This window comes from Aquila chrysaetos, chromosome 13 (assembly GCF_900496995.4).
Source record: "Aquila chrysaetos chrysaetos chromosome 13, bAquChr1.4, whole genome shotgun sequence".
Taxonomy (NCBI): domain Eukaryota; kingdom Metazoa; phylum Chordata; class Aves; order Accipitriformes; family Accipitridae; genus Aquila; species Aquila chrysaetos.
Window position 1 is genome coordinate 16836224 of NC_044016.1, and position 20800 is coordinate 16857023.

At 38.7% G+C, this 20800-nt stretch overlaps 1 protein-coding gene across 2 annotated transcripts in view; it reads left to right on the forward strand.

The window, feature by feature from the left end:
• The window catches only part of PRKCE (protein kinase C epsilon), a 309344-nt gene that overhangs the window by 257306 nt on the left and 31238 nt on the right, over positions 1–20800 (forward strand). The gene's annotated exons all lie outside the window — the stretch shown is intronic.

Sequence of the window (20800 nt, forward strand, 5' to 3'; positions counted from 1 at the left end):
TAATTTAAATTTTGCAACATACTCCTGCTTCAGAGACTATGCTGACATGTTTTTGGCATGCTACCATAAAACACTAAAATTGTAAATGGCGTGTTATATTGGGTGTATTATCAGAAGAGGCAAAAGAAGAGAAATAACATGAGTTGTAGGATGAAAGCAAAAACTAAAAAAAGCAACAGGAAGAACTTTAGGAACAGATTTAGTTGTATTCTGCTTTGACAGAGGCTTTTGGATCTGGACATAGTTATGTCCGTAAGAATAACTCGTTTTCCCAACTAGGGGATACTAGGAGCTTCAACAGTTCTTAAAATGTATATCCCAGTTACTCTATAAAATACAAGTACAAGGAAGAAGTTAGAGATTATCTTAAAAGAATTAATCATAAGAAAATGTCACAATTCATTCATAACGTGCCAGGCCCTGGGAGAATGCATGTGTTGATGTCAAGCATATGTTAGAATAGTTGTCTTGCACAGAACAGTTTCAGCCTGATTATTCCATACCTCATTGCATCGTTTATTACAATGCTAAAAATGCATTGGGATCAAGTCACTCCTTTACATCTCCCAAGCTCTTATTAGCTGGCAAACAAGGAAAGGAAGGGGGGGGGGGGGGGGGGGGGGGGAGAAAACAAAAAAAGAAAAGAAAACCTGTGCTCCTGAATAACTACCAGTCATAACTACCTAACATGCCTTCAGATATTTTAATAAAGAATACTTGTCTTCTGTGTAATTATATCTCTAGAAAAAACATTGTGGTGTGAAATTAATGGTTATTCTCCAAAGTGGGAAATGCTGCTTGTGTGGGCAATACTTCAAGGAAAGTGGGGAATAAATAAATAAAGAAAGATGTTTGATGGAAATGCAGGTTTCAAAATAGCTGCTATACCTTCTGATCTTTTTTCAGCCATGTATGTGGAAGTATTTGTTTGGAGGTAAACATAGTTATATTTTTGGAAGTAAATAACTAGCTTTAGCTCATGCTTTGGCTTGTTGGTTAGATTTTTAGAAAGTGCTATGATGATACTAAATGATCATCTTTTATAATAACTAGTTTATCCTCATTTCCCTTGAAGTTCAAAGAGAAAGCTAGCTCCCTGTTTGGCAATAGAAATTATTCTGTAAGTTCACATCTTTGCAACTTGCCCAACAGTTGTTTCCAGACTTGTCCCATTATCTGTGTGCTCACTGGAAGTACATACCTTCCTTCTGTTTATCGAGTTTATGTTGGAAATAAAGATTATCCTCACAATATTTATATATAAAGATGCTACTAAATGCATCTTGTATGATAGATAAACTTTAGGATAATTTTCAGTGTGGCATTTTTAAGGGTATAATGTTACTGCTGTTGTGTCAAAAACACTTTAACAACTTAATAAAAATACTTGCATTATACCTGCCACCTTTCCTCTCATCTGGCATTCACATTCAGCTATTCAGGCACATGTCAAGCTGGGACCTGGTAGTACAAGTAGAGTCAATCAGACACTAGAGAAGTTTTAATCACAGTTTCTGGCAGTTGTTGTTGTTTGTGTTATGCAATTCCACCACTTTGAAAAAATGTATTCAAGCTTCAGGAATTAAGACTAGACTATGAATCTTACTTTGCCTGTGAGCTGAACTGGACTTTGAACTCATGATGAAAGGTTGTGGACTATGTTCACTGTCACCTGTTCACCGTCACCTGTCCCTGAAGTGTGGTATATTTAAAGTCAGTCATCGTCAGCTTAATATATATTCTGATATAGGGAAGATGCAACAAACTGGCTGATAAGAAACTGCCAGTTCCATACTCCCCTCTTGTACTGACTTTGAATGTTCCTGTGCACTTTCCACAGATATATGTAAATGTTACATGTTCTTGTTTCACCTGCAGTTCTTGGGCTGAGGATAGGAGTACCCACGTGGGTGTCTCTGGCTCTCATTGTAGGCGTTCAAGTGAGGTGACGCAAGTGGCCCACTCTGGCCTGAAATACATACAAAAACCTGTTGTCTCCCCAGGCAGGACATCAGCAGTAGAATACATCAGTACTAGTGGGGTACCACTTCATTAACATCAATGCCTGTGTCCCCAGTTCGCATCTGATTTAGGGAATAGCTGTGTAAGCTACAAACCTTGTTTCAGTGAAGACCTGGAGGGCCAGAAGTTGCATGTTGTGTGATCTCTGGCATACTCCAAGACCATTCAAGTGATTAAACGAGGTGTTCTCTCTGAAATACTAAAGAAGGAAACTGAATGTACACAATTTCAGTTCACCTGAGAGGATGAAAAATATCTTAACTGGGAAATTAGTGTCACCTGCTTTGCGTTAACTCATTCTTTTGGTTTCAAATGTAAGCTCTGTGAGATGTTGCCTTCGAATTGTACAGCATCTGGTCACAGGGGAGTCCACATTTGTAACTATGGGTTATCATGTTCCTCAGCAATATGAAGTAATAATCCAGCCTGTAACTTGCTGCAGATTTCTGAGGCTCTGTGCACTCTGTAATTAGTATGTTGGTCGTGATGAAGGATATATGAACAGTGAATTGAGGAGAATGCGAATATAAATATGCTGATGCCAATCCTTGAATACCTCTGGGCTTTTTCTGTACACAAATACCCCAAGAACTTGTTTGAACAGTAACTGAATTTTTCCTTGGATGATCAGTTTTCCAGGCATTCCTGTTTATCAGGGCAATACACACCAGTGTTTCAGAAAGAAGAACTGCCTAAAATTAAAAGCACTTTCATTAGCGTGTTTCTATGTGAAATAAGAATATTTAGAAAGTCTGACTTCACTGGCGGTTGTATGATTCAGTACAACCTTGGCAGAATAACGAGGAGTTATATTTACAGTGATGAAAATGTTGCATGGTCAGTGGTTAACATGTTAAAAGTCATCATTCTCCCAAGTTATCTTACTGTGTTATTTCCGAGTGGCAGCAGCCAAATAAAATTCCACTCCCCCCCTGCTTTTTTTTTGCTTTTTAAAATGCAAAACTAGACATTTTGGTTTAAATTTGTTTTTAAGTATGTAAAGATCATCTTATTGCAAGTCTAAACAGTTAAAGGTTAAATTGGTGCTTGAGCTATGGTCCATGAAGGAGGGCAAGAAAGACCTTGTACCCTCATATAACATATTCAGACCTAAGCACTGGAATATCCTGAACTTAAGCAGGACTCTGCTACAGAGAAGTTACAGTTTACTTCTGGTGCAAGTGAGCAACAAACTATTTCCGTCACCTTCAATAAAAGCAGGAAGCAAGGAGTGAATTGTGCTGCAGCATGTGAGTCTGAGTCCCAGTGTCTCCGGGGACTGCTGCTCAAGCCATGCCATCTGGCCAGTGCTCCTGGCCGGGTTTGCGCCCCAGGCTACATCCATGCTCTGCTCTGCTCTGCCTGGTCTAGTTTCCGAAACTGAACATGAGCTCCGACGGGACTTTAGTCAGTGGCCTTCTGCCCTCTTTGCACTTTTTCTTGCTGGATCTAGGCAGGCCAGCAGTCATGAAATGCATAAATAAGCAGGATGTCTTCCCCGCAGGAAAAGGCAGTGGGCTGGGGTGGAGAGGAGCAGGGCTGAGGGAGATGAGAAGCAGGAAGGAGGGTTGGTTCCCAGGCTTCTGGCATTTGGACTGAGGGAGTCCACCCTGCCATCTGCCCAGCTTATGTATTGTGCTAAAGGCTGCTGTTGTATAGGAGAGCCTTTGACAAGGTTTCCAGCTGTGGAAGGATGAGTAAAGGCTGTGGGAATAGGATATGAACCACGCAGTCTTGCCAACAGTAGAATGCTTTCTAAATTTCTCCTGGGTTTGGAACATAAGAAAGTCCTTAGTTGGCTCTTGTGTGGGAGTTGGGTATGCGGAGGAGCAGTGCTGGGCAGTTAATATTTAGAAGGATAGACCGGTACTATTGACCTCATTTGGGGAATGACAAGGTACTTCCAGGGGGAGTTCCCAGTAGCGAGGTCAGCATTGTTTTTTTGCTTCATGTTTATTTGGTGCAAGATTTTCTTGTTTAATGACTGTTTGTATAGTGCTGTATTGTGTAAATAAAGCTATGACCTTTACCTTCTGATAACAGTATAGGAGTGAGTTAATGTTAAATGAGAGAGGGCAGGGAGTGGGAATCTGCCAGGGTTAATGCCAAGTTTACATTCCTGTGAGGGCAGCCATGTTCCGGTACACTCGGTAGAAAGGGCGACAGCGCTTCTTAACATATAATAGCAGCAAAATGTTACAGAGCATATTTGTATTTATTTCTGGGTAATTGTCAGTGATTTTAGATGATTGATGTCTGTGCTTTTGTTTTGTAACAGGAAGAAATGTGTGTTATCTTTCTGCATTTGATAAGAAGATTTTAACTGAGAGAAAGACACAAAATAAAAATCCACTAGAGCTGCAGCACATGTAAAACTGAAATGTACTGACACAAGACAATCCCTGTAGTTTTCCTAAAATGCTGAGACACACTTTGTTTCTACAGAAACATGTACACTAGCTCCAAACAAAATCGTATCTTCAAAGAATTTTCTAACAGAAGAAAGAGAACGCTTTTTGTTTCATAGTGCATTACAAATCTGAAGGTGCTTCCTAAATGTAATTCTGCTGCTAACAGACAAAAGTAGGACTGAATTTTGCTGTGCCCTTCAGTCATGTTTATCTTCAAACAACGGAAAATATTTCTGTAACCCAGTTGCAGCGGTGCTGTAACTATGTCATGTTAAGGGTGAGGCTTTGCCTTTTTGCATGCTATTGAATGCATCTGCCAAAGTTTCATAGTAATACAGAGAAGTGCACAGCAAACGTGGTTCTGAGGCGATAGGCATTTCACAAAGATTTTGTTGTGTTCTTGAAATGCAACAGAGAAGTTGGAGAGTAATGCAAAACATTAGATGAAAACACGTAAGGAACTCCAGTGTTTTTTAAATAATGGTATTAAAATTACTAAACAACCTTAAAAGAAAATTTGGATGATACACTTCAGTAAAGACATTTGCGTACAACTTCTTCCATCTTTTGGTCAGAACCTTGCTACTTTTGGCTCAAGGTTTGCATTTATTCTCTTTGTCCCCTCTTCCCCTCCCCCCCGCTTTAATCCACCTCCTTGTTATGAAAGAGCTTATCACTTAGATGCTGCTCCAGCAAACAATTCTGCATGCAGATCACTGTACTCATAGGCTGAGTTTGATTCAGTGAGACTATTCGTATGCATGATGTGTGCAGCTTCCTGGATGATTTGGGACCTTGGTTTGACCTTGAAAATGTGTTTATTTTAAAGTAGAAAATCATCACATTTGAGAATGCACTGTTATTAAAAACCATATGTTATTTTGGTTACCATTGCAAAAGGCTGTGGAAAATGAGAATTTAGCTGATCTGAAGGCTAACCTAACTGATTTTTCACTGAAACTTTTGAAAACTTTAAAAATGTCTGTTTAGCTGACAACTTGTACTCAAATGTAAGAAAACAGAAATAATACTGTTCACCAGGAGATTAACTAAAATGGCCTAATGAACTAAAACAGAAAATACAGCCAGTAAGAACCCCAGCATTTTGGGGAGTGCATCAAAGTCTCTACTGCTACCAGAATAAACAGTGGTAGGATTACATCAGAAGGACCTTGGACAGACTAGGTGCAGCCTAACCAGGGAAATCAGAAAGCGGAATGAAATGGGTCAGGTGGCAATGACTGTGCTGAAAACGAGCGGAAAGGTGAGGGGTAACAAGGCCAGAGTGGTAACGAGTCACTTAGCTTACCTTCTTGTGTCAGAAGTAATGCCTGCCCCTCTCCTCGGCTGCCAGTGTTTCAGAGAGTCTGAACAAGCAGCTGCCCAGAGCAGCAGACATACATTGTCTTCATCATCTCAGCAGCACTGAGTATGTGTGGAGGAAGCAGATGTGGCACAGGACTAAGCAGGAATGGCAGTGAGGCAAAGGCCAGCTTTTACTGAGATGGAAGCTTGTGTGGTTTCTGCACTGTGATACAGCCAGGGATGGATGGCACCTAATTGAATTTTGACACCCCCCCCAAGACCACTTATGTTGGGGGTATAATGTTTCGGGTTCAAAAAAATTCCTACAGAAACATCCAGCTTATGAGGAGAAGCCCAAGCAGCACTTCTCACAATGTACACACCAGATGGGTCTTCACTTATTGCGTCCTGCTTCTAAAATTTGTTTCCAGTAGTCAGTCTTGTGAAACAGCAGAGAGAGAAAAAAAATAAAGGGGAGAGGCCAGAAGTAATGCCAATACTTACACAGGTAATGCTTTTTCCTCTAGACTTTTAATTTCCTCCTGCTGATCTATGGAAGTCACAGAAAATGCCATCCTTCAAAGCATGTCAAATGCAGCTGTGTACATTTTTTTAATGTAGATTTGACAGTGGCAGTTGTAAAAGTGTTCTTCACAAGGTATTCCAGCCTTAGGGCATGCGATTGCCCCTTCAAGGGAAGGGAAGAATGGGATGGCTTCAACAGTAGATAGCCAATATAGCAGCTGCTGTGGGTGTACCTTGGTATGGAACTGAATAATACAGAAGCAGTGCCCTAAAAAAAACAACCAAAGAAATCTTGGTCACTAATAACCTGAACTGAGGAACCTCATATGTTCAAAACGTGGAATATTAAGGATAAAATTAAGTAGTAACAAATAAACATTCTAGCACTTCATCAGGTATTTACTTGATTTATTATAGGGTTTCCAAGGGAGTTCCTGTCATCTATTAACACCTATTTAAAAAAATGCCTAAAAATATTCTAACAAACAGAAATAATGAGTCAGATAGAATTGCTATGGTCAGTTAAGTGGGTAATGGATATTTAAAAGCTTCCAAACATGAATAAATCTGAAACAGCTCTGAAGGAGTACTTGTAGAACAAAAATAATATGCTCTTAGGAAACTGCCTGAGTACATATTTGCCTAAACTTAACCACCAATAAGAGGACAGCAAGCATTTATGGTACTTTATACTGAGAACATGAAAAGGCATACCAAATGTGTGCCAGTTCATTTGCTGATAATCTGTAATAGGTCCAAAGGGGCCATAACTATTGTAAAGAGGCCCTGATTCTCATTTATATGAAAGTCTTTAAATACCTGATAGCATAAAAAGATCCTCAGATCCTGAACGAGGAAAGCAGACAGCAGCTTGGGAGCATACCCCTTGGCACAAGGCTGAAGGCAGTGTATTGCAAGCTGGTTGAAGCTGCCTCTGCCAAAACTCTGTAAGGTAGTTTCCACAGACACTGACGAGAAATGCCCCGAGCAGAGCTGAGGGAAACCCTTTGGACAACACGGGGTTTTAGGCAGGTTCTCCTTGCACTTTTTGAAAATTCACAAAAGAAGAAGGAGGGGATCTTTTGTCAGCCTCCACAAGATCAGAGCAAGTGGTATGCTTGCACACACAGTAGGACAAAAGTTCTGGTTTTCTGTGGGTGACCCAAGAGGAAAAGGATTTGGCTATGATTTTTAAAACATCTGCAGAGTGGGTAGAAGTTGTTCTGTCCATGAGCAAAAGGGTCTGAAGAAATTTTGAAACAGTGTCCTGGAAACTCTCTGTGTAGTAATAACAACAAAACATTAACTGATGTCAGTGAGCTATAGCTTATAAAGCCAGAGATAATTCAGTGACAAATCTGGTATAAGTCATTACCTCTACAGCCTTTTCTCCCCTGGCTCAGCTATGGGTGCTCCTAGTTAGGCCATGATAATTGTCTGTATAAGCCCAATGCAAGAGAGATTTAGGCTAAAATCCCAAAATCCTGCCATAGAAAATGGGGTGTATTTTTTACACACCTTATGTGATAGGGTCCATTTAAAAAGCAGTCCAACACAGTTATGTTTGCCTAATTACAGTAGTGGTAGCATGGGAATATGAAAGAAAGTGGAAGGGATGATGCCTGGGGTAGAGTGGGCAGTAAAGGGCTGAACTGTATCACTGCTTATGGAGTACTTTATGCCATCATTTAAAGTCTGAGTCTGGGTTGAGAATCACACTATAGTGGCCCTTAACATTTCATTTACTGTACTGTCAAGTCTTAACACAATGCTACAAATGGCTACAGTGACTCTAAACTAATATCCACATTTGTTTCAGGGTTGGGCAAGGTTGAGTTTAATACACTGTATACATGTCTTTGGGATATAGTACAACTTCTGCAACTTCTCTCCTATTTTGTTTTAAAAGTGTTTTGATAATCTTTCTCAGAGATCCATTTGTTCATGCGTTTTTAATTGGTATTCAGAATGTGATAATACATAATAAAAATACATTATAAATGTGATAACGACATGACATGGGTATATAGAGACTGCTATCTAGTGTATAAGAGACTGGTTCTTTAAAAATCATGATTCTCATTTACAGTAAAAGCTCTTTCTGACACCAGAAGAGCAAAGCAATTTTACAATGGAATTCAATTGTACTCAGTGTGCTCAGTTTAAGGCTGTCAGAAGGATGCAAAGAGACTTTACTGAATATTATAATTTAATGAAACTTTATGTAAAATAGATTTTCTGTAAACTGTATAGTTAGGTTTCTTGCTAGTCTTTGCCCAGATAACTGTCTGGGAGTTTTATAGGATAATTACTGATCTTGTCAGAGCATAGAGTCTGGTTAGCAGGTCTCTGGAGAAAGACCTAGTGGCTGGGCACATAGAAGTTACAAAGATAATTCCTCAGGCTCAAAATAATTTTTGTTTTTAATGTTGACAAAATTGTTCAAGAACAGCCCACTTTGGTCAATAGTTTACATTATAATCCTACTGAAGTCAGTATTTACATGCAATGACTACCCAGTAAGTACCAAATATTAGAGATTAAAATCATATTTTAGCCTCCCAAATCTTGTACTCAGAATTGCCTCTCTCTTTTCATTTAGGCTGGACTAGTAGTGTCTTTTTGGTAGCCTCTCTGTCTTCACAGCTGAAGGTAAATTGGTATAGCACTCTGCTAACCTTCATGTTGACAAAAGTGAACACACTGTAAATTTCCTAAGTCGTGCCATGTTTTATTTCATGTGAGTAACCCATGAGTCATCTTTCCATTGCATTCATATTAATCAAAAACAGTGGGGTGCATTCTATAAGTAGATTTTAAGTGATGATATTATATGTTGGCACTACAGCCGAAGTAGTGTTCCTGAGTATGTGTTTTCTAGAGGAGCTACATTTGAAACAATGCTGGAGCTAAAACTTCCTGCACAAGAAAAGATTCTCTAGGAATGTTTGTGCAGCTTTCTGGCAGAGGTTGGGGGGCAAAAGTAATGTGATTTTGCTACACAATCATAATTTTAATAGAGTATCTTGTAAAATATAGCTTTCTGTATTAACATATATAAGCCTTTTTAATTACATTTTGAAGCAAGGTTTGGAGTTGCAACCAGCAGTGCAGTGCACAAGCTTCTGTGACCTCTGTCTGGAAGCAGCATTAGGAGTTTATTTTTTGTATAGATCAACATAGGAAGTGCAAGCAACTCCCATTTTTTCAGGCATCTTCTTCATACTCTACTCTACATAATAAAGATTCTTCTTCATTTTGCCAGAATCCCTCCACTGCAGTAATCTTCCATCAAACATAATAGAAAATCGTTAACTCTACAGAATTTTGAAACAAATAAATCTATCTGTATAACAGAATGCTTTGAGAAGGTTAAAAAACAAAATAGATTTAACTCACTGTTTTTACAAGAATTTCCGCAGAAATCTGTTAAACTGCTGTTGACTGCTGCTGTTTTGATCCTTGATAAGTACAGCAGGGTTAGAAAAGGTTTTAAATTAAAAGCCTACATACCCTTCCCAAGTTCAGACCATGTGATTGCGTAAAAAGATGTTTAGGCACGTGAACTATGCTACTGAAATCAGAATAGAAGCAAAAATTATTAAAATCTTTCTTCTAGTGATTCCATATAAGTAGACATTTTCTTGGAAGCAACGTTCTTGCTGAGTTACATCATTTCATTTATGCTATATAATATATTTAGTCCATTCTGCGTAATATTACATGCACCACTCTGTGGAAAGGCTTTCCATAAAAAGACCCAACAGGTCGAACTGAGACCAAAGTGAGGTTGGAAAAAATCAGTGTCTGTACAAAAGTTCACTGCAGAAGTTGGGGGGTTTTTTTTCTGACTAAGAAAGCATTTTTCTCCATGGAAACATGATATGGAGCTTTAACAGGAGTCTGCTTACTGCTAGAAGCTGTGTTTGTTCCCTGCTAAGGACACCCTTGGGAGCATAGGGAAGGGAATTCTGATAAATTTGTTTCTTTTATAAAAAGAAACAGTGTGTAAAAACCTTCAGGAACCCTTCTGCTTTACACTTCTGGGCATCATAAAGCTGCAGAGGGCATTGGCTAGTACAGAAGGGCACTGGAATGTTGGCTCATGCTGGCACATTAATGGCTTGCTCAGGATATGCTCACAATCACCTGTGTTTGGCCATTTTATTGTATACCCCATGTTTTGGTTGCCAGACTAAAATTTTTTTTTTTTTTAAAACATCTTCTTTGGAAGTTTACAGAGTGTATAGAGTTTATTCAAAGGAATGAAAGAAAAAGACGACCAATTCAAGTTATAAAGTAGGTTCCCAGCATTGCCATGTTTTCAGTTTTTTCCCTGAATCTAATGGTGGTTCTGTCTGTTCCTGATAGAAGCACAAAATGAGCATTATTGAGATTTGTGCTGCCTTTTACAAGCAGACTGTAATATTTTAAGAGCTGTTCATCTTCACTGTGTGTTCTCATCTTTGAGTATGTTGAAGGTCTGGTCCCTTGGCTGAAAGATGGGGATTTATGTGAGTGTCATTAGTTTTCTTTAGATAAATAACCTCAGCTGAATTAAAAAGAGAACCTTTACTAAAGCTTTGAAGCTAGAAAAAGGGAGGGGGGGCAAGGGAGAGCAGGACTTAAGGTGAGCTTTGGAGGCCATCTGCTAGCACTGAGTAGCCTCTACTCTGTACATCTGTGTTCAGTAGGTAGATAATAAGGTTGCATGATGAGTCGGCTTTCAGTCTTACCACAGTGTTCAGGCAGGCTAGTCTTCTCTTTTATGTAACAGAACTGGACCAAAGCACAGGGTTTTCTTAGCAGCTGCTGGGAAAACATGGCATGCTTTTCCCTTCTTCAACGAGTCAACAATATGCTTGGAACTGGTCATTTTTCTGAGGGAAGTGTCGACATTTGTGTTACATTAACAAGTAAAAGAATATCGTTTGGCGTTCATGGAAGAAAAAAAGACACTTTCTCTAGAAAAAGAATAGGGTCAGAGCACAGGACAAGGATGCTATATACCTTAAAATAGTCTATATTCAGTGTGACAGCAGGATGACAATGTAGAGGATTGGATCAAATTATCCTATGCTATTGTAGCTTTGGCTTTTGTTTAATAGTAATTTCAACACCTACACTTGATTTTAATAGGCAGCATGATGGAAAGAATAGTATTCCAACTCAGGGAAGTTTTTGGCCCAGTATTGTGATTGTGAATGAAAACTCCTTTCCCCTGTTGGACTTATATCATACTAAAATAATATTGGTATTGTTACACAGCATGAGGTTGATTGACCTTTAGTCTAGGGGAAGTGTAAGGCTAACAAATTAAATGCTATTGGAAACAACTATCTAAATCATAAATTCAAACTGACCTGGTTTATGCATCTATGATTTAAGGAAGAAATGTAGAGATGTGGGATGAGATCCAGGACTAAACATCTGAAAGAGAGAGGCTGAAGTACTCGACTTTAGTTGATTAAAGATATTCTGATCCTGTTTTTCTCTGGTGTCTTGACCTTACTAAAGTTCATTTAATGTGTAATGGAAAAAACAACCGGTTTGATAGCAAAATACAGGAAATGCCTTCAATCATGGCTGATTACAGTAGCAGCTTTTCTTCTGTTGGTTTTTGGGGGGTTTGGGGGGTTTTTTTTAGAATGCTCTTTCTATTGCCTGAAACAATGTAGAATAATAAATGCTTTGGAGCCTTTTATTTGGTATGTCCAAATAGAGCAATTAAATGTCTGGCATTTTGATGGATATGCATGTTGGGAGTTTTTGCAGTCGGGAGAGTGCTATATGACCCAAGTGAGAAAAATTTAGAATTATTACAAGGCATAAGTTCAAAGCCTAGCAAATTGGGGGGGGTGCAATTCTACCATGAGTAATAAGACAAATGAATGCAGGTCTTTTTTTAAAAATCTGCCTTCATTTGGCTTTCTCCTACAAAAATGGAGGATTTACAACTAGTTTGAATGAAATCTCTAGCTGGAAGACAGGAAGCTGGGAAGCAGCTTATACTGAATATACACAAAGGCTCAGATTCATCTCACCTAACTTCAGGAACGTAACTGAAGCTTCCAAGTCAGGATCCTGCTTGTCCTGGAGTGCATTTACAGTCGGAGGAGAAGGGTAGGCTTCTTTAGGGAGCCGTGCAGCCCACATGTTCCATGAATTATCCTCTCAGAGATATCTGTGGAGATGGCCATGGAAGGAGCCAGGGGCAAACCGTGGTACCTCAGTTAAACCCTAATGTCTGGTGGGATAAATCTGGATCAGAATCCTGGAAAATACAGGAAGGAAAATTACCATAAAACCAGAGCAAAATGTTTCAGAGCTCTAGTTACATTCATGTTTAAGGTAAATTTCAAAAATGGATGGAATTGTGGTTGATTACATTATATCCTTTTATTCTGTCTTTCCTATTATCTGTATAAGGCAGTAATATATCCTCATTGTGGGTTATTAAAAGTTACAAGGCTTCATCGCTGAGATAGCTGAATGGGAACTGCTACAGAAACAGAAGGTGCTACCTGGATAGACATGCATTTGTTGGCTGTATGTTTTTCTATTCTGTGTAAGAAAGCTTCCCTCAAAAATAGGAAAGAGAAGAAAGAATTTCAGTCTTTCTGGTTAGGCACAGAAACTATGCCTGAAACCCAAGTACGTTTTTCTTTGTGTTTGCATAATTTGTATTCCATAGTTGTTCAAATGATAGTGATTTTGTCAGCCTACCTGCTAAGGTCACTGAAGAAGAAAAACCACTGCTTTTGGTTTCCAAAGAAAAACTTTTAAACAGATCCACGCTTAATTAATGTGTCTACTAATAAATTTGCTTTCTAAGGTTCTGGTAACATTTTTTCAGAATTGAGTTTTCAAAACAATCTGACAAGCTTTTCCAGCTTCACGCCATCCTTTCACTGTCTTTCATCAAGTGGTTTTATCAAATAACAATTTGGTATTGTTTTGTTTAAAAGGATTATAGACATACATAGTAGGCACTTCTAGTTTGTCCTCCACCTAACCTATTGTTACAATACGTGATCTTATTTTTATGTTATTTGAGATATAAAAATAAGAGCACAAAGCATTGAACCTCACAGAGTAGAATACCACAGCTTGAGTCAGTCCTTGGCTAAGCCTGGGGACCTCTATTGTCTTCAGTGGGATCACCGAGGTGTCAGTGAGGACAGGGTTTATCACATTACATGTTTAGCAATGACTTAACACGTGGGCTTTGTAGCAGAGGCTGAAACAGTAAATATCATTAGTGGTAGTACAGATTTCACCCTGTCATTCCCAGCCTGAATACATAGAGCCAGTTAGGAATTTTTCAGCTAAAGTCTTCAAAATAAAAAGTTAGAAAATGGTATTTTTAATCGAAGTTGAGACAGTGAGTGAGAAAGAAAAAAGAAAATCCCTGACAGAACAGCTAGTAGCCTTAACGTCAGGGCACTCATGGGGGTGGTGGGTGACCAGGATGACCAGGCAGCTCAGCCTCAGTTCAGAGCCAGTCACTGTTCTGACCAACAGGCCATTGGCTATTCGCATGCTACTTTCACAAAAAGCTTTGAACAGTCTGTGTTTTCACCCAGCGTGGAACACAAATGGTTTGTAAATCTTAAGAAACCTTACAAAATGAGAAGGTCATTTGCTATCTAGTTTAGCTGCAAGTTTCTGAGGCAGATTGTTTGTCATATACAATAGGCCTAATAAGAAGCCAGCTCTGTTCATGACAGTTCCTACTTGGTACAAAAATTGCAGGTCTGCGGGCTGTGGGAAGGCAGAGTTGCCACTGGGATCCAGCACAAAGCTTGTCTAAATCAAGGCTTTGGCAGTAAGCTACGTCAAGTGGCACAGTTGTAGCACTACATCCCATTCCTGCCTCAGGCTTGTGGAAAAATCATTGCGGTCCCAGGTGTAGGGGTCATGGAAGGATGACGTTCATAAAGCAGTGTGATGTGAATGTAAAAGGCAACCCTCTCTTGAAAAAGAAATAGAGACCGCTCCCCTCTGTGCTTAGCCAATTTTTGAGAATGTTTTACATAATGCATATTTGAACTTGTACATATTTCACTTATGTTCACAAACAAAAGTGTGGAAATAGTAAGAAAGGAAAAGCCACACAAAGGAAGGCTGTTATGTACAATGTATGCATTTGTCTGCCCATTATTTTAAGGAAACTAAGCATAATAAGGTAAGCATATCAGGCACTGTCATGTCCTAAGCTGCTACAGACAATTGAAATAAAGTTATGGTCAAAGCCATTAAAAAGCCATATACAGAATTTATTTTATAGAAAATGTTTTTATGCTACCAGAAAAGTCATTGGTTTCCTTAAGCTTCTGGAAATGAATATTAAACCTTTGTTCAATACATCATTAAGACATCAGTAAACACTTAGGGCTGCGTGATGAACACACGGCCTTCTTTTCCACCTCCGGACCTTGCTGAGCTGAAAGTTTTCTCAATGGTAGACATTGCTGGAGCAGGTGATGTTATACATCATGCAAGCCATACTTTTGCCTTGTAACAACTAGGGTTTACAGAGCCACAGGTAGCAATCATGTGTTTATCTCCCTCTGATGTCCTTGGTGGGTAGATAGCAAACTGCCTTTTGCTACATCCCTTCTCCCGTCTCTGCCACCCCCTTAGTCCACAACATATTTGTGCAGATGGTAGGGTGATGGATGTTGTGTTATATAAGGAAAGTAAAAGTGTATGTTTTTAAAAGTAAACATGCCTGACAGAGAGTGTCACTATGGTCATGTTAAAAGTTGGCATTTCCCACTAATGTTTACCCTTGATATCTGAACTATCACTGTTTTCTTCCATGAAAAGTAGCTATAGTATCTCTGACTTTATTTGAAACCAAGTCTGTGCTCTTAATTAATCTGCTGCTAGCCATTATACATACTGATACACATCAGTATAAGGTGAATTCACTTTATTCCAAACTTGACACTGCTGAAAAGTAGCAGTTTTCAAATCTGCACAGCATGTTTTTCTGTATATTGCTGACTACTGGTCTGCTATAGTTTTTGTGATAGATAATATCTTTATTCTTTGATAATATCAAGTAATGTAACAGTGACAAAGAAAATGTGTATCAGAAATCCAGTAATTATTTAATGGTCAATATAAAAGCAAAGCAGAGAAATTCCAAGACTTTCAGATAAACACAGGCAAAACTTCCTGAGATCTCCTACAATAACAAAAGCAGCAGAACCATCTTTTTCTCACCCAGGTTTCTCCCTACTCCCTCCCTGCTAGCAAAAACTGCCCTACTGTCATGAATCCACTCATAAGCATGAGCAGTCCGGTGTGTTTCCTATTTCTTACTCCATCGATAAGGGAGGTCACATCAACTGGTAGAACCTGACATCCAATGATGCTGTTATTACTGCATGTTTATGCTCACTAACATCAGAAACTATGGGCTCCTTCTTTCCCATACAGTTTTTCAAATGGGTAAAAATTATATTAATAGTTTGCATTTGCTTAGATATTACAGTTTGGATTTTCCCATTTACCTCTGATCTGTTGGGGGCGGGGAAGGGGGGAAGCCTTGCTGATGTGTTGTGACTAAAACACTGAAAGCGACAAAAGAATCCACTAGTGAAGTACAGTCCTAATATATCTGTCCCATAGTTTATGTATGGAAATGGAGATTAAGTTGGTGAGAGCTAATTACTAAAGAAGCTGACATCAGAACATTAAAATTGTTGACATTTCTTTTTGTTTTCTAACCAGTTCCATATATATCTCCATCTTGCTTAGACTGTAACATAGTACATTAATTGTCAATATTTTGAGGATACCAACATCTTTGAAGGAGTGAGGCAAAGATTTTGGTGAATTTATCAGTCTTCCAGAAAATACTGTTTCAGACAGTGTGGTACAAATGACCCAAGTTCTGTGATATTTACTGCTTGTGATTGAAATTTATGTTGAAAATGCAACATTAACTAAAATTATAGCAAAGAGTAAATTTGTACTGGGTACAGGAGTGACCTGTTGTTGCAGGTGAATGTCTTTGTCTCAAAAGCAGTTTGGGTACTACTGAGTAAGTTAAAAAGTAATTCTAGGAATGTAGAAGTCTCACCTTAATTAAATAGAAAAAAAATTTCATCATACTCGTTGAAATTGCTAATTGATATAATGAGCATATTGCCTTCAGTTATGAATTTCAATAACTGCGGTAACTAGAGAGTGATTCTGATGGTTTTCCGTGTTGTTGGGGGAAGTTTCCCTTTTACCTTCTGTGATTTCTTCTGTGAACAGCTTGTCTATTTAAAGCCTGCAGAGAGGATGTGATTTTCCCATGCAGGGGAGCAATGGCAGTGATTTCAAATACACTATTGAAAGGTTCATTGCAGTTGAAAGTCACCAAAAAAAAGTGGTTGTTCGGTAGCTACGTGCTTTAGCCTTGTGTTGCTTTCGGATCTTTCCTCTTTGATGTTCTATAGATGTTTAGTAATGTACAGTCCTTCATTGAACCTTCACCCTATAAAGAAATATTCTTGCTTCCAATGTTATTTGTAGATAATAATTATTATGCTTCATTCTGACTTACACTGTGAAATGTATATGCTTTCTCGTTTTGTTGCTCATTCAACAGTTAGAGTAGAAGCAGATGCTGCGGAGATAATTTCATTGTAAAGTGATTGCTTAAACCAGCTTGTGATCATGTTTCTCAGGTACTTGATCTTGTTCTTCAAATACACATTTATTTAGTCACTAATGTTTACCGTGTTCAAAGGCTACTGTTAGTAATGTTTGGCAGACTTTCTGATTTTACTGGTCAAAACCCATCTGGACTGTTTAATTGTCTTACTTTCAACAAGAAAATTATTGTCTAAATGACACATGTGACACATAGGGCCACACACTCAAGGCAGTTATCTCGCTGGCTACTCTTGGGAGTCAGTCTTTAAGAACCCAGTCCTGTGAAATGCTCGTCCACTGTGCATTTGTAGGAAGCCAGGGCAGTCAGCGTCTCATGGCACTGGCGTGTGGAGGAAGGAATGAGTGTTATGGAAGTTTTCTTGCAAGTTACCTGCAGTCTGCCCTCTCTTCTGTTCTGACTTGCACAAACGTACTGTTTTAATCCTGATTCTTTCTTGAGGTCCTGCCAATCTTTACAGCTTCTGAGGTGATTGCGATGCTGGCAGGTATCCAGAAATACAAACCAAAGCTTAAATTTCTCTTTAAAGCTTTCAGAGAAATAAAAAAAATTATAAAAAAACCCCAAACAACCCAAAAGCAACATTTTATGCAATTGACTGCTCAAGTCAACTGAATGATTGTACAAAGTATCTTGGCAAACAAACAAAGGAGAGAAATAGCTTAATGTAGCATTACTGCATTCAAGCAATCTCGGCATTTTCCTGGCTTAACTGGTTAGGTTGTTTGCAGTTGCGTGTAATTACTCAGGTTGTAGGAACTCATTTTGTCAGACACAGATGACTTTCTTAGTTCCTACAAAGAGAATGCAAAATGAGAAAAAGAAGAATTTAGTAGACCTTTGTCACTGAGCTATCTGACACTGTATTATTTGGTATGCTCTGATTTAGAGGTAGACAACTGGTGCTAATACCAGGAACTAAATAAAAGACAGAATGGATCAGAATGGATCATTCTATATAGACAATTAATTTACACTCTGGAGATTGATAGCTGTTTACTTCACTTTTTGAGATGTAGGAGAGCTGGCTGTTTCCTACAACAGTTCTAGGGAGATACAGTTCTTAAACTAAAACGTAAAGGTTTTTTTCAGTGAGACTGCTGTTTCCTCATCTCTCTCTGTTTTGTTTTATTTTTTTTTCCTGTGAGGTGTTAAATAGCACGTTACCTATTCTCTTACATTTATTTAGTTAACTAAGATATTTTTTTTCAAAGTTGCATAATTAGGGGGGTTTGGTGATGGTTTTTGTTTGGGGGTTTTTTTGTTGTTTTATTTTTTTAATCTGGCAACTGTAGATTGACAGAATGGTTTTGAATGGTTTTCAGTGCAAGAACTTTTATGGACTATGATAATCTTGTGGGCTAGCTATGAATTTGGCACTTTGGCAGACTCCCAGCTTACCTTTTAACCTCCCGCCTGTACTTTAATGGGGGTCATGCTGCTGTTGTTTTAGCCTCTTCCAAATTTCTTTCAAAACTTTGGTGTGCTTTGTGATAATAAAAATCTACTGGTATTAAAATTCCATTATTGCATGAGTAATTAAGCTGATGTCCTCAGTGCCTCCAATGGAGTTTTGAAGAGGCTTATAGGCTTCACTGCTTTGTTTTGCCTTGATGAAGGGGTCCCAGATGTTTTTCTTGTGTCAAGTAGGATTATAGTTTGGTAAATGATAAGAAAGTTAAATTGACTTGTGCTTTTACAGGTAGGCTTGAAATTTCACTGTCAGTCTTTACAGGTAGTCAGGATTTAATACTTAGACTCCTCGTGGCTTTCTCTTTGCTCAGTTTATTCATTCTCTTTTTCCACTGTCAAGTTAAATTTTTATTGCTAATTTCTATGTTTTATACATATCTTTAAGGAAATAAAGACAATGGTGAGTATCCTGTCCTTCTCCATTACGTTGTGGCTTGCTGTTAGTGCTTTATTACTGTTGAGATTTCTCTTAGCTTGGGAGCTTCTTGGGTTACTGACTATATATCCATTCAACTCCATGGCTAGCATATGAATGGCATTAAATGAAACTTAAACAATTTTAGGTCCTAACAGCTCCAGTGTGTCACGTGCCTGCACTGGGAAGTCCTGCTTTTGGGATCTGAGTTAAGATAACATTTAAGAGTCTTCTGATGATCACTTACCACTCCAAATTAACGTGGATCCAGTTTTCTGAGCAGCCTCTTGAATTTCATCAGTTCCTATCATAATTAGTCTGTTGTGAAGGTGGCTGGAAGTGGTTCCAAGGTTACATCAAATGTAATTATACTTTGATTTCTTTATCTGACCATCTTGACTTTTTGAAATATAGCTTGTATTCTTCCTTAGTTTAGGAACATCCAAGATAACACTGCATTTGGAAGGTTAAAAGCTACAGCTACAAGCTTATTTCCTTCTCCCATCCGCAAGAACCTTATCCTGTTGTTATACTTGATCATGTTCTACTTGATGATGTTATAGTCTTGTCTTAATGTAGGTCTTTTGATTGTAACACTTGTAATTCACTGGAAGAGCAGTTTTAGGAAGGCAGGTGTTTTGGAGCAGGGAGCTTTATTTTGTTTATTTGACTTCTTTGGGGGGCACAGAGCTGTTCATATCTATTTGTCCTTGCATTATGTTGGACAATTGTTGCAAATCACTTTCCAGGGATAGGAAGAGGTGGTTATCTGAGGGGTTAAATAGTTAGATGTAGGGGATTATGTTGTAGCCAGCTGGATCTTGGGTTGTTTAGGAACTCATAAAAAGGATGACCTTAAGGAATGATGAAATATGTAGTCTGCTCCAAGGGGCCTTACGTGGGTGACCAGCTGAGGACCTTCAAGAGCAGCCTGACTGATCTGGAGATAGCAAAGCCTGGTGTAGAACGTATTGGTTGCAACGAACATTTCTACAGCCAGTATATACTTCAGCTACATAAACTGTATCTGATAAAGGTAGTTTATGTGGGAGACAGTGGATTTACTGTTAGTGAGGTAAATGTGACTTTGTTTTGCCATGTCAGACTTCTTGTGCATGCACAAACCACTTTGTAACATGTACACAACCCAACTGATCTCTACATGCACAGCAAGTCATCCAGGCCTGCCAAGAAGTGTTGGATTTACTGTACAGATGTACAGTGATTATGCAGACCTTGAGTAGTAAGTCCACTGTGTCTCAGGAATATCTGATTTTTATGCTGTCCTGTGCACATGCTTGAGAAATATATGTTAGATACAGGTGGGCCGGCATGTTCAAAAATTTTGAACAAGTGTCAAAAAAAAGCAAAGAAAAAAATAATAAAATCCACCTACTGAAATTGGGCTGATAGGGAGAAAAGAACATTTCTGGGGAAATCTCAGCATACTGTAGCCTTGGACATGTCCACAAAAACTCTTGACATGATGCAGCCCTGGAAGGGTTGTTTAATCATTTAATGTGTGTAAATGCTTCAACCCTGTTACAGTGGCTGTGGTTCTAAAGTCTGGGAACTGACAGGGAGACATTTCTCTGAAAGAAATCCTCAGAGTAAGGTGAAGACTTCTCGGCCCTCACTCAGGTAGAATTTGTTGGCATAAAGGATTTATGCAAAAAACCCTGTATCTTTTCATAGGCTTTTGGGGTGAAATTTCTTTACAGAGGCTGGCATGGGACTTTATTCCTCTATCTGATTTAGAACTTGCCTACACACAGTTTTTTCTCATCAGTTCCACCTATGGAAATTTCTCTAATTCTTCTAGGAAAAAAGTTATAATCAGAAAGTGTCCACAAAGTCACCTAAGAACGTGTTCCACTTTTGATTCTCACCTCTGTATGCATTTGTACATACAACACCCTCATTTATTACTGTGTATTTTTAATACACGGCAGAGGTACATAAAGCCTAGAC